Raw genomic sequence first — 12,751 nt, 5'->3', positions numbered from 1 at the left:
AAACCAAGCTATGTGGTCTAGTGTTTTGGGTGTGGTAGCCTAGGGACTACTTTACCTGGACTATTTTGTTGGGGCGAATTAAACCACACCCGAGCAAGACAACACGCTTCGCGTTACTTTGCAGCTTGCAACGTGACGCTCACCGTGTCCAGCTATTCCCTCGAACCTCGGAGAAGCAGAACCTGCAAGGAGACAAAAGGAACATCATTAGCAGCAGCATCTTACCTGCAGTCTTCATCTTTAAACACTCACAGCTACAGAGAACAGCTTCCTCGAATCTGCACGCCTCCCGGACAGAACGACCTGAAAGAGAAAGATAGAGGCAACATTAAAGAAAGCAGTAGAGACATTTACAAATTATGAACTGCTCAAAAGGCTTACCTGGCTGGTCGCCTCTCGGCTGGCACCACTCCGGACATTCCACTCGCACTGAAGAACACTGCGACCTAAAAGGAAGGAAAACACAGGTTAGCAAAGGCAAGACTTTGCAGCGCTGCGCATAGCGCTTACTTACCGCATCATAGCGCTCCTAATGCGCCATCATTTACCAGCGGGGCTCAACCAAGCCAGTTCACTGAGCTGAAGCTCCGCATACCTAAGGGAGAAAAAAGAGACATTTTAAACAAAGAAAGGCATGCAGGATAGCAACAAAACTAAAGAACAGCAATAAGACCTACCTGAACAATATCAAATGGGCCGGCGTCAGTGAAGTAACTGGACCACACTCGCCCATGAATGACAATGCGCCCCTGCAAAGAAGGCAGGACGGAGAGCAAGGTGAGGAGAGGGTGCCAGAAGGACTGAAATCATACAGGGTTGGAGGGAGGATACTTACCCCAGTCGGTCAGCTTTGAACACAGTCCTCCTGTATTTTCAGGCAGAACCTTCCCCGCAGACCGCATCAGGGCAAAGCAGAGAAGCATACCAGCGAGTAACCCGGCTGGGTGGTGTCCCTGTGGATACCAGGTGAGCCTAACACATAGATGAGGCACTAGAAACGTACCAAATGCGACAAACCAAAGGATCACCAATCAGCATATGGGAAAAAAGTATAGAAGCATGTGCTTTTCCTCTACTCTTTCCTACTGGGAAAGCAGGAAGGTAGGATGATAGACCCATTCAGATAACAGCATCAGAATACCGCTCGTTATAGAATGTATTCTGAAGATTCCAGATTTAGACAAAATGTGGAATACATATTCCACCTACTCTTTGAAAGTGAACTAGCAACTCTATGCTATGGAGTTGCACACACATTGAAATCAGGTACCCACTTTCAAAATATATCCGCTATGCAATTACTATAAAAAGTGCAAGAAAAAGATGAGGTTTTACAATCAAGCATTACAAATCTGTTAGCAAACATGCGTGGTACTAAAGAGTACTGGTTCCGACGTCACGCAGATGTACGTTGTATGATAAGAAACCTTGGCCCGCCCACTTGGTTTGTCACATTAAGTTGTGCAGAATATGCATGGGAAGATTTACATGATTTCCTATGCATATCAAACAAAAACAAAACAAACAGCTATATTAACCCCTGAAGAACCTTGTTCTCTAGATCCTGTTAATGTTTCAAGATATTTCCATCATCACTTCATTGCTATGCTACACTTTAATTGTAATAAAACTGTTCCTCCCCTCGGAGAAGTGCAACACTTCTTTTGGAGAAAAGAATACCACGCCAGAGGAGCACCACATATCCACATGCTTTTATGGATTAAAGATGCTCCTAAACTTGGTCAAGACAGTGATGTCACTGTTTTACAGTTTATGGAAAAATTTGTCACTTGTGGAATTCCATCAGAAGCAACAAATAGTGATCTTCATGCACAAATTGTACAATGTCAAAGACACACATGTGGGAAATACTGTTGTCGCAAAAAAAAAAAACAAAGGGAAACACTACACCAAATGCTGCTTTGGTTTCCCTAGACCAGTTACAGAAACAGGTGATGTGAACAACTTCATGTCTTCAGTTAGACATAGTGTTAAAGGTAAATCACCTAATAACACATGTTACATAAAAAGAACAGAAGAAGCAAAATATATCAATGATTACAATGCAATCATTGCCCTCTTATGGAATGCAAACATAGATGTGCAGTACATTGCAGACAATTCCACTGCAGTTGCACAATCTGTTACAGCCTACTTAACCAAAGCAGAAAAACAGAGCTTCTAGACCTCTGGAATGACCTATCATCGGACAAAACACTGTCTTAGAAATTGTACAGTTTAGGCATAAAAATGCTCTCTCATAGAGAATGTGGCTGCTATGAAGCTGCAGATCGTTTAACCGGTACTGCTTTGTATGGAAAATCTGAAAATATAGTATGGCTAAGTCTTGGTCCTGCTAAATCTAGAAAAAGAGTTCTCAAATCATACGACGACATTGAAACAATAGCCAAAAAGGATCCCAACAGCCAAGACATTTTGAAAAACAATTTACTAGACACATACTACCCAAACAGGAGTACCACATTGGAAACCATGTGTCTATCCCACGTAGCCCAAAACTTCACATACAAAAATAATATAAAACCCGATGAAAATAAAGGTAGATACAAAGTGACACATTGTGAAGGCAGCTTAGTGAAACTTACCAAACGAAGCTTAATTAATCATATCAAATTGTCATTAAAAACTCCTCACCATAAAGAACTATATTATATGTCTCTGCTACAACTTTTAAACCATGGAGAAAAGAAGAAGGGATACTAGATATCTATGACTCCTATGAAGCAAATGAAAGCACAATCACGGATGTAAACTTTACACAGTACAAAACAATGTTGCACAATGAACAGCAACACAAAGAAGAACTCCAGGCCCAACTAGATAAGGACACTCCCGACAGTAGCTAACCTTCTGTAACAGGAAGCCAAGAACCACTGGAAAAACAGCCGCTAATAGCAAATGAGGCAGAATTAGCTATGGCCGAAGTAGAAAACGCCATTTGTCACTATGAAGAAGATACAGAAGACTTAACTGTACTTCAATCAAAACTGAACAAAGAGCAGCTTAGCATTTTTCAAGAAGTAACAAAAGAAATTGCACATGGTGTACAACATGAAAATAAAGAATGTACCTGCCAAAGTTACAAACCTATACTACTATACGTCAGTGGTGAAGCTGGTTCAGGCAAAACATTCTTAATCAAAATCATCAGCAAGTTTCTTCAACAATTGACAAACAACAAACTGTCAGCTGTTGTAACTGCCCCCACAGGTTTAGCTGCCTACAACATAGGGGGTGTCACTTTACACCAATTACTACTCCTTCCAGTAGAACACCAAAACAAATAAGAATATTACAAACTTTCTACAGAAGCTGCAATGGAACTACGCAGAGTGTTAAAACAAATGAAAATGCTACTAATAGATGAAGTGAGCATGGTCTCCAACCTAATGTTGGCTTTGATTCACCTCAGATAACAAGAAGTACTCAAAACAAACTACGATGGGTTCTTTGGAGGAAAACACATAATTGTTTTCGGAGGTCTTCAATTGACACCAGTGAAAGGTGAACCTATTTTTAAAACATTAGGACACAAACTCTGCTGTAAAAATGTTGGCAGCATAGGAAATGTTAACCTTTGGCAACATTTCCAATACAGAGAATTAACAGAAAACATGCGCCAGTCTGAAGACCTCACCTACGCCAACATTTTAAAAAGTATTAAAATTGGTGTACTATCTCAAGAAGCACAAGCAATGTTAAAAACCCAGCACATCCATGCACTTTATGGCCATAACTCATGTGCTACTGATGTCATGGAACAATTAGCACACAAAAATGTTAATTGTATGTCCTTGATGCCAACTTTTGCAAGCTATTCCAAATTCAATGAAACAATGTTGAAAAAAGAAATGCAACCAATAATTGAAATTTGCTCCACAGACAAACTGGACGTACATGGTATGACACTACCCATGTGTCAACAAGCCACAATAAGACTAAATACCTTAGAAAACTCAATATCTCCAACACAGCTGGTTTGGAGAAAATATTAAAATTATCTTTAAACTGTAGAGTAATGCTTAAATGTAACCTTGACGTGGAGCAAGGACTAGTTAATGGAGCACTTGGTACAGTTGTTGGCTTTCAAACATACCCACGTGACAACAACATTCAGTTTGTCAATATTCTCTTTAACAAACTATCAGAAAGGATAGGACGCTCAACAGCTCGATTCCTTCTTTTCAAAGGCATGTATGTATGCAGAGAGCAATTTTCTCTAACTCTAGCATACGCAGTCACCATTCACAAATCACAAGGTCATACCCTAGATAAAGCATTGATAGATATTGGGAACACAGTCTTTAAAGAAGGCATAAGCTACGTAGCACTATCACGCTTACGTACACTTGACGGTCTATTTCTAATCAACTTTGATGCAAGTAAAGAACATGCTGATATTCCTTGCATTTTAGAATACAATAGACTACGTTCACTGTGCACCCCCATCTAAAAACCTATCCTGTTCCACAAAAAGCTAAACGTTGTAAAAGAAAAGTATTTCAAACAGAAATGCAACAGGATCTCACTGCAAATCCTCCAAGGAGAATAAAAGAAGCTAATACTTCATCAATTACTACAACCAAAGAAGAATGTACTACTCAAAGTAAGTCAGGTACTTCTTCAAAGAAGCAACACACACTCCGAAGAAATGACTTGGACACAGAACTATCTGGTCCATTCAAATTTTAAAATATAACTGGTGTAAATTGCTACGCAAATGTAGCAATAAATATTCTATTTCAATTGCCACCAATTGTTGACAACATTTACTTACACAATACAGACCAATTGTGTTTGCAAATGTTAGTCCTACATAGAAATGCAAGCACCAATCCTGACAACACATACAGTGTTCATGGAATAAGACAAGAATTGGACTACTGTGCTGTAATGTTGAAATTCAATATAAACTCACAAGAAGATCCACAAGAATTTCTAATGTACTTACTACAAGTACTGGAAAACAAAAACATACCTATAAATGAAATCTTCCAGATTTAATACATGTGGAAACATACATGCACTCTGTGCAACAATATGGCACAGGAACACATTTTATTTTTATTGTATATGGTTACAAAAAATGTTAACCTTTCACAAATGTACAAAATATTTAAGCTGAGAATAAAACCAAATGCTTAAAAAGAAGCAGATCCAAAACAGATAAAACCATTTTTTTTCCAACCTTTGACTCTTACAAAAAAAGAACAGAGGGAAACACAAACTAGAACAATTGAAAGAGAAAAGAGGAAAAGAGGAGAGGAGTGAAAACTGAGGAGAAATAGAGGGAACTTCCGCAGGAAATAAAATTGTCCAGGCTTTGGCACTCCTAAAGGGCAACATTTTTTTCTCTCCAGACCTCCGGGCAGACATTTGCATAGATTTTACAGTTCTAACTTACAGTCCTCCAGCATCTTTACTACAGCGATCGTCTTTTGTTGGGATTGACCATCAATCAGGCTTTCCCAAAAATGGTCATGTACCCATTACGTTGATTCAAAAATGAATCTGCTGAAGAACTGTTGTCTGGAGTTTCTCGTGCCCTCCCACTCCATCATCAGATGTTTGATTGACTGATTTTCTGGCTTGGCACAGGACTGACACAGATTCAAGGCTAAGGCCCCCATTCCTCTTCTGGCTAGAATTTTCCCAGTATGTAGGATGTTTAATCTTAATCTCAGAAATGTGTTCCTCAGTCTCCAATCTGGGAATTTTATTAGATATTTACTGAGGAAGCCCAGTTTTCTTTCTGACATTTGGAGAGGGTTCGGATTAGGCCCTGTCCTTATTTTATCAAGAGTCTGGATCCAATCCATTTCCTCCCATTTTTTTTGGCCCTTTTTTGGGTTTTCCTCCAACAATCTTGTGTCTATGTCTGCGCTGCCAAGCCACTCCTTCACCAACAAGTCTAGCCTACACAGATATTGAGAGCTACCTGCCTCCAGATGTTTTCTCATGTCTGCATATAATGAGTGATCTTGGGTTGTCGTAAAACGATGATGCAAGACCATCAGTTTCCACCGCGCTTGAGATTTTAGTGATCTAAGGCCTAGTTCGAATCTGAGGTTGTCCATGGATAAACTCATTGGTAGACCCAAGGCATGCTTCCATAAAAGACCTTCCCATTTTTGCCAAGACGTGTTCCATAGCTGAGGTTTGGCTTCAAGACCATATAATAGAACAGGGATGACTTTGGACTAGTAAAACTTGAGGACTGGTATGATCGAGAATTTGCCATATTTCCAGAGAATTCTTTTCATCTGGGCTGCTAGTGGTTTTATTTTTGCTTCGAGATCTGACTCTACCTTACAAATTGCTGGAGTGGCATAGATTTTGTAACCCAGATAGACCAGGTCCTCTACCCTTGTAAACCCCCCCCCCCCCATTGACCACCTGGGGAAAACAATTTTTTGTTCTTTTGCCTAAAAACCAACACCTTTGATTTGTTTGGGTTTAAGGAAAGCCCATTTTCCACTGCATAATTGTGAATACCATTAAGCAGGCATTGCAGGCCGATAGCCGTTTTGTCCAAAACCACCACATCATCGGCGTAGGCCAGCCAGTGTATTTTCTTTCCATTTAGGGATGGACTGACCAACGCCGAAGGTGCTAGAAAGTCCCCCATGTCAGCTGTATACAGATTGAAAAATAGCGGGGCCCCGAGACAACCCTGCCCCACCCCCAGTTAACTCTCTCGGGTTCCGACAGGTGGCCCTCAGCATCTAGTCTAACTCTGATGTCGTTTTCCTTGTGGAATTCAATAAGCATCATCAGGAGCCCCTCTGGAATGCTTTTTGCTCTTAATTTCAGCCAGAGCCTTTCCCTGTCCACTTGGTCGAAGGCCCTTGAGAAATCAACCGAGGCACCATACAGTTGTTCTCCCCCCTTTGCCTGTGTTTTTTCACTCAAGAGAATTAGCACCATGTCATTCACTGCAGTTGAGAGACCCCTCCTGAACTCTGTTTGACACTTCGACAACATTCCAACTTTTTTTTCTCATGCTTCCAGTTCCCCCAGCAAGATGTTCATAAAAATCTTGCTGTCAATATCCAACAGGACGATGGGACGATAGTTTTTCGCCGCCTCCCTATCGCCCCCCCTTGAATAGTGGGATCTGTAGCAGTACGCCATGATGTCGGCAGTTGTTTCTTCGTCAGGATTTCCCTAAAGTGCCAACTAAGCAATTCTTCCCATAGAACCGGACTACCCTTCAAAACTTGATAGGTCAAGCCGTTAGGGCCTGCCGCTTTCGAGGAGGAGGCCTTCATAATAAGATCTTCGATATCCGAGGCATTGAAATCAAGACGCCATTCAGCCTTAGTATTATAATAGCACACTGTTCTTACCGGCTTACCAAAGACTTAATTTAGGTACTTAATCCACTCACTCTCGGGTACCAGATTACAAAGTTGAGTTGTTTTCTCCCCCTACGTCTCGTGCATGGTGTCCCAAAACCCCTTTGCGTCCCTCTTACCCAGAACCTCTAGGATATGCTCCCCATCCTGTTGGAACCTTTTTACATTTCGTGCCACTGACCAATGTTTATGCATGCTTTTTTAGCAATCTTATTTTCGCCTCTTGTTCAATTTTGGAGAGAGATGAATCTTTTTTTTATGAGTCTCAACCTCCTGTTAAGATCTTTTTTCTTTGCCATAGTTTCCTCATCTTAGACGTGCCGGTGTGCTCGTTTCGGCCTTCCCCCTTTAAACTTTGGGGGACAAGTTTGCCAAATAAATTTAATAAAGCCTGAGGGAGAGCAGTTCTCCTTTTGAACATCTTCTGACAAGGCTGACAGCCTTTCACTCAGGTAAACTCCCCCTGCTTTATATTTAAGTAGGCAAACTTTACCTTTCCAGGCTACTAACCTCTGGGGATTGTGTGGCAAGATTTCTGATGTTATTTCTGGGAAAACGAGTTCCAGCCTGAGATGATCACTACCACCCCCTTCTTTTATGTTTAGATTTACTTTGTGTTCAAAAAGACCGCCAGACAAGAAAAGATAGTCCAATATTGAGGCAGATGAGCCCCGCATCCTAGTTGGATTGGCCGGGATGTCACCTGGCAGACTCCCATTTGACATTTTCAAACCCCAATCATTTAACCAATCAACCCACAGGTGATCATTTTTAGTGCTTCTTTAATTGGTATTCTCTGATTTCTTAAGAGGTCAATACATTGTGTGTTCAAATCGCCCCCCAGGATTATGTCAGCCCCTGGAAATGCTAACTTCATGACACCTACAGCCTTGGCTAACACATCCAGGAATACGCAGAGCACCGCGCTTGAGGGATTCCAATAAATATTACAAAAAATCATCGCCCTGTCACATCCCTCATTTCTGAATGTTGCTTTACAAAGTTGTAAGCCTTGTATGTTCACTTCAGCAGAGACAACATCCTTAAATGTATAGTTTTTAAAGGCGATAAGCAGCCCCCCACTAGGCCTCCCTCTTGCTTTCTTTGCCGCCCCTTGTACTCTAATAAGGTACCCTTCTACTGCTATCGGATTGACCAACCAAGTCTCCTGCAACATTATAACATCCCCCACCTCGAAAAGATAATTCTTCCTTGCCCTTGATGTGCAGTTATTTGGCCCCCGTTTGTTCCAACAGATAACTTCTAGCCCTTCATTTTCAAAGATGTTGAGGACCTAAGCCCAGCTTCTGAAAGACCTCAGTTAGAATGTTCGGTAATAGAGCTAGAGTATTGTCCTTGTTGGAGACGCTCGATGGTTCACAGGTACCCACAGACTTCGAGGTCGGGGATTGATGTTTAGCGGCCCCATCTTGTCGTTGCCATTCTTTCCTACTTCCGGGCTCAGCAGCTGCAGGGGCTTTGGTTGGGTTCTTAAGACTAATAAGTCCAATTTCTTTAAGTCCAACTTTGCTTCATCAATTGCCGTAAACACCTCCCTGGAGGCGCAACCCACTTCTGCCAGCAGTGGATTGTTAGGATCTGGCAATCTTACTGATTCTATGTCTTTGCTGTTAATGAGAAACAGACTCTGTACTTTTTTTAAGATTGAAAGTATGGTCCCACGATTTAGAAATTGTGCGTGATTTTTTGTAGTTAGTGATAACCAAATGATCAGCATCACAAAATGGGATCCCGTAATGATATTTTCACCCCCCTGTAGAGGCATTTGTTCCAATGACACCGAAGTTGCAGGGGTCGAGATCACATTTTCTTCCGACAATCTTGGCTTTTCTGAGACGGAGTCTGAATCTCCGAGGCTCCTGAATTTGCCTTCACCCAGTTGTACTTCCACCGTCTGTGATGTGGTTTTGATCTGGGTTTGAGCAGAAACTTTTTTCAGAAAAATGGGGGCAATCTTTACGTTTGATTTTGAGTCTACAGTACTCACAGCCTTAACTGGGGATGGGTTTAACCCCAATTTCGGTCTGGCTTTGAGAAAAATGGGGGCTAATTTGAAGCCTTGCTTCATATTTAATGAGGCTGGGGCGATTTCCTGCTTGTTCCCCATTTTCTCTGTTTGAGAGCCTCTTGATGTCACACTGAACTTTACCTCATTTTTTTTAGGGCCAGTTTTCCTTGTGCCTTCTGTAGCACACTGGGAGGCCCTTTCCTGATCATTTTTCTTCTTTATCCCCCCTCTTTTTACCTGTGGGCTGTTCAATGAGTCGAGTTTGATTATTTCTTGATCTTCCTCTGCCACCGATGGTTGAGAGTTACCTACTTTCTTCAAGAAGGAATTGGTTTCTGAGTTCTTGTGTTTTACTTTCATTTGGTTCTTTGAATTTTTTTCCCATTTTTTTGGACTCCTTTTTCTTTGAGTCTTTAGAGCCTTCTGGCTTCCGTTTTTCGAACTTTTTTTCCACCTAAACTGACACTTTGGGGACATACTTCTTTGTCCTCCACTCCTTGAGTATCCGTCTGGCCAGTGGGATTGGCTGAGGGGAGTTTTTCGACTATGTCCTCATCTTGGAACCCCTCTCCCACATTTGCCAGCCTCCGGAACTCCTCCAAAACCGACTCTGAAAGAGGGTTGTCATCCATCTGCAGGTTATCCACCTCTTTTGGTACATTCAGATCCGACTCCAGTTGATTTTGATTTAAACATTGGAGTTGAGTCAGTAAGGCTTTATTTAGAGCCCTATCTGTCTCTTCCAATTTATTTTTGGTTGCCAAGGATCTTTGAATAGCTGAAATGTCCAAACCTTGTTTAACTGATTCAAGCTGCATCTCCTGCAGTTTTAGCAGCACATTTGTGTTGATGACGTTACAGCAGCCCACTATTGACCCATCTAGTGCGGCCACCTCCTTCGTAAATTCCAATAGGGAGCCAGATTGAAGTTGCACTTCGCCTTTCAGGAGTTCGAAAATGGAGACTAGCGAGTTCAACACATAATTGAGTGCGCTCAATGTGTTTCCATTTGACTGGACTCTCACTTCAACTGTTTCAACCTGGGGGTCCCTTAGGTCTGGGGCTATTGGTACTTCTGATGGTACTACTTCCTGCACTAGATCAGCCGGCTCTTGATTATTATCTGTGCCAGAAAGGTCCAATTTGCTCAACATGTGATCACTTGAGTCCAAATCCACTGAAGACCTGGTAGGCTCATTGCTCCCTTTGCGTCTTATGATAGGGCTTAAAGGTGTATCCTTGTCTCTATGAGCCTCAGTTTCACATGACAGACTTTTTTCTCTAAAATGTTAGTCTATTTTTTCTGTATTTGGTTGTAGTAATTGTGAATTCTAGGCCCTTTTTCCAATTGTCTGCCAATTTGAGTTCTACTTCCTGCCCTCCACTGGATCTTACCGGTGTGGAGAGGAGGGAAGGTCCACATGTACTTGCGCATGGACCTGCTGAATCCCTTCCCCAGGTAACGGGTCCTTCCTGATGACTTCCAGTGGCCCCTCCGAGCCACACGCTAGAGGACTACTAGCTGTTTTGGGCTCCTCCCATTCTGGGGCTCTAGGGTCATCCTGAAGCGAATTGCTGCGCAGCTTCATGGCCCTTCCAACACAAATCTGGCTCAATAGCCGTATGTGACCTCTTGTGTCTCCATAACAGTGACTCCTCAAAACTCTCTCCTCCTCCTTCCCTTCAGTCCGTGACTTTATCCGTCAACACCAATTAATGAGCCCCAGCGAGGTCTGCAACACCCTGACCTCAGCCCAGTTCTAATTAGATCACCCACGCGGGGACAAAGAGGAACAAAGATCTGTGCGGCTCAAAGGCCAATTGCCTGCAGTCACCGCACAGACGTCAAACGAGCCTCCGTTCACGGAAACAGACTTCTGATTAGGTTCACCGCGCGGGGACAAAGAGGAACAAAGATCTGTGCGGCTCAAAAGCCGATTGCCCACAGTCACTGCACAGACTTCAAGCGGACCCCCGTTCACGGCAACAGACTTCTTGTCGACCAGCTAATTCAAGTTGCTGACATGGCACCGGGGCTCGAAGAGGAAAACAAAAGTAGGAGAGAACTCGTTTACTTATTAGCCTCGCCAACGAAGTTCACGTTTACTGGGTAGATTACAAAACAGTCCCGCAACAATAACGGTGGTGATATCGCTCAATGTACTCAATCCACCAAATGTAAACACTGGAAAGCGTCCAAATTGCAGGTCGAACTAAGTGTTACCTGGCAGTAGAGAGGCAAGGGAAGACTCCTGACCTTGCCTCAGCCGGCAGCACGGACTGCACAGACTGCGTCCACTCTCACACCACACTGCTCCGCGGTCCTGTGAGTTTTTAACTGTTGCACCTCCAGCAATGGTGAACAGTGAAGAAGGACTCCGAAAAAAGGCAGCAGCACCAGTTTCCACACACAAAGAGTCGGGGACTGCACAGACTGCGTCCACCCTCACACCACATACGTAATACTAATGCTTTTACGTTACAATGCGGATGGGTACCAAAAACAACTGCAAGCTGACTGGATTCACACATGGTCAAGTATCACTTGGTAAGAAAACCTTCACAACAATAGGTATAATCAACCAATGCAGGTCACTACACTGCATATATAAAAAAGGATTGTGGATGGTTTGAATGTAATGATAGTACCATTACTCTAAAGCAAAGATTACCAGCAAATCTTATAAACGCTTATTTAATATTCTTAAACCAAAATTTAATAACTAATCTGTGCATAAACATTAATAAAACTTCAATTAGAATACTATAAACAGTTAGAATACGCCAACAGATATCTAACTGGCCCAAGATTTTGGCACAACCAAACAGATAAATCAATACCACTAAAATATAAAAACAAAAAAACAGTTAGAATACGCCAACAGGTATCCAATTGCCCCAAGATTTTGCAACAACCAAACAAATAAATCAATACCACTAATAACTAATCTGTGCATAAGCATTTATAAAACTTCAATTAGAAAACTATAAACAGTTACAATACGCCAACAGGTATCTAACTGCCCCAAAGTTATGCAAACCAAACAGATAAATCAATACCACTAAATTATAAAAAGAAATAAACAGTTAGAATATGCCAACATGCATCTAACTGCCCCAAGAATCTGCAACAACCCAACAGATAGATTAGCAATTTGAGAATATAAATAAATATAGCCAGTTACAATTCGACATCAGGTATCTAACAATCTGCAACAAGCCAACAGAAACAAGTAAACACTGAAAACAAAGAAAGAAATGTACTGTACCATAACAAAAAAAGTTTTTTTTTAATCCAACATGGATTTTCTTTCCCACAGACCCAATGATTTAAGCAACACAC

General features: G+C 41.9%; 1 protein-coding gene across 1 annotated transcript in view; it reads right to left on the bottom strand.

Moving 5' to 3' along the window:
* The window catches only part of ALPK1 (alpha kinase 1), a 642,651-nt gene that overhangs the window by 144,169 nt on the left and 485,731 nt on the right, over nucleotides 1–12,751 (bottom strand). The window lies entirely within an intron of this gene.

Source organism: Ambystoma mexicanum, chromosome 6q, assembly GCF_040938575.1.
Source record: "Ambystoma mexicanum isolate Mex_15411 chromosome 6q, UKY_AmexF1_1, whole genome shotgun sequence".
Lineage (NCBI taxonomy): Eukaryota > Metazoa > Chordata > Amphibia > Caudata > Ambystomatidae > Ambystoma > Ambystoma mexicanum.
The sequence above is the reverse complement of the archived record's forward strand: the minus strand, read 5'-3'. Positions and strand labels throughout refer to the sequence as shown.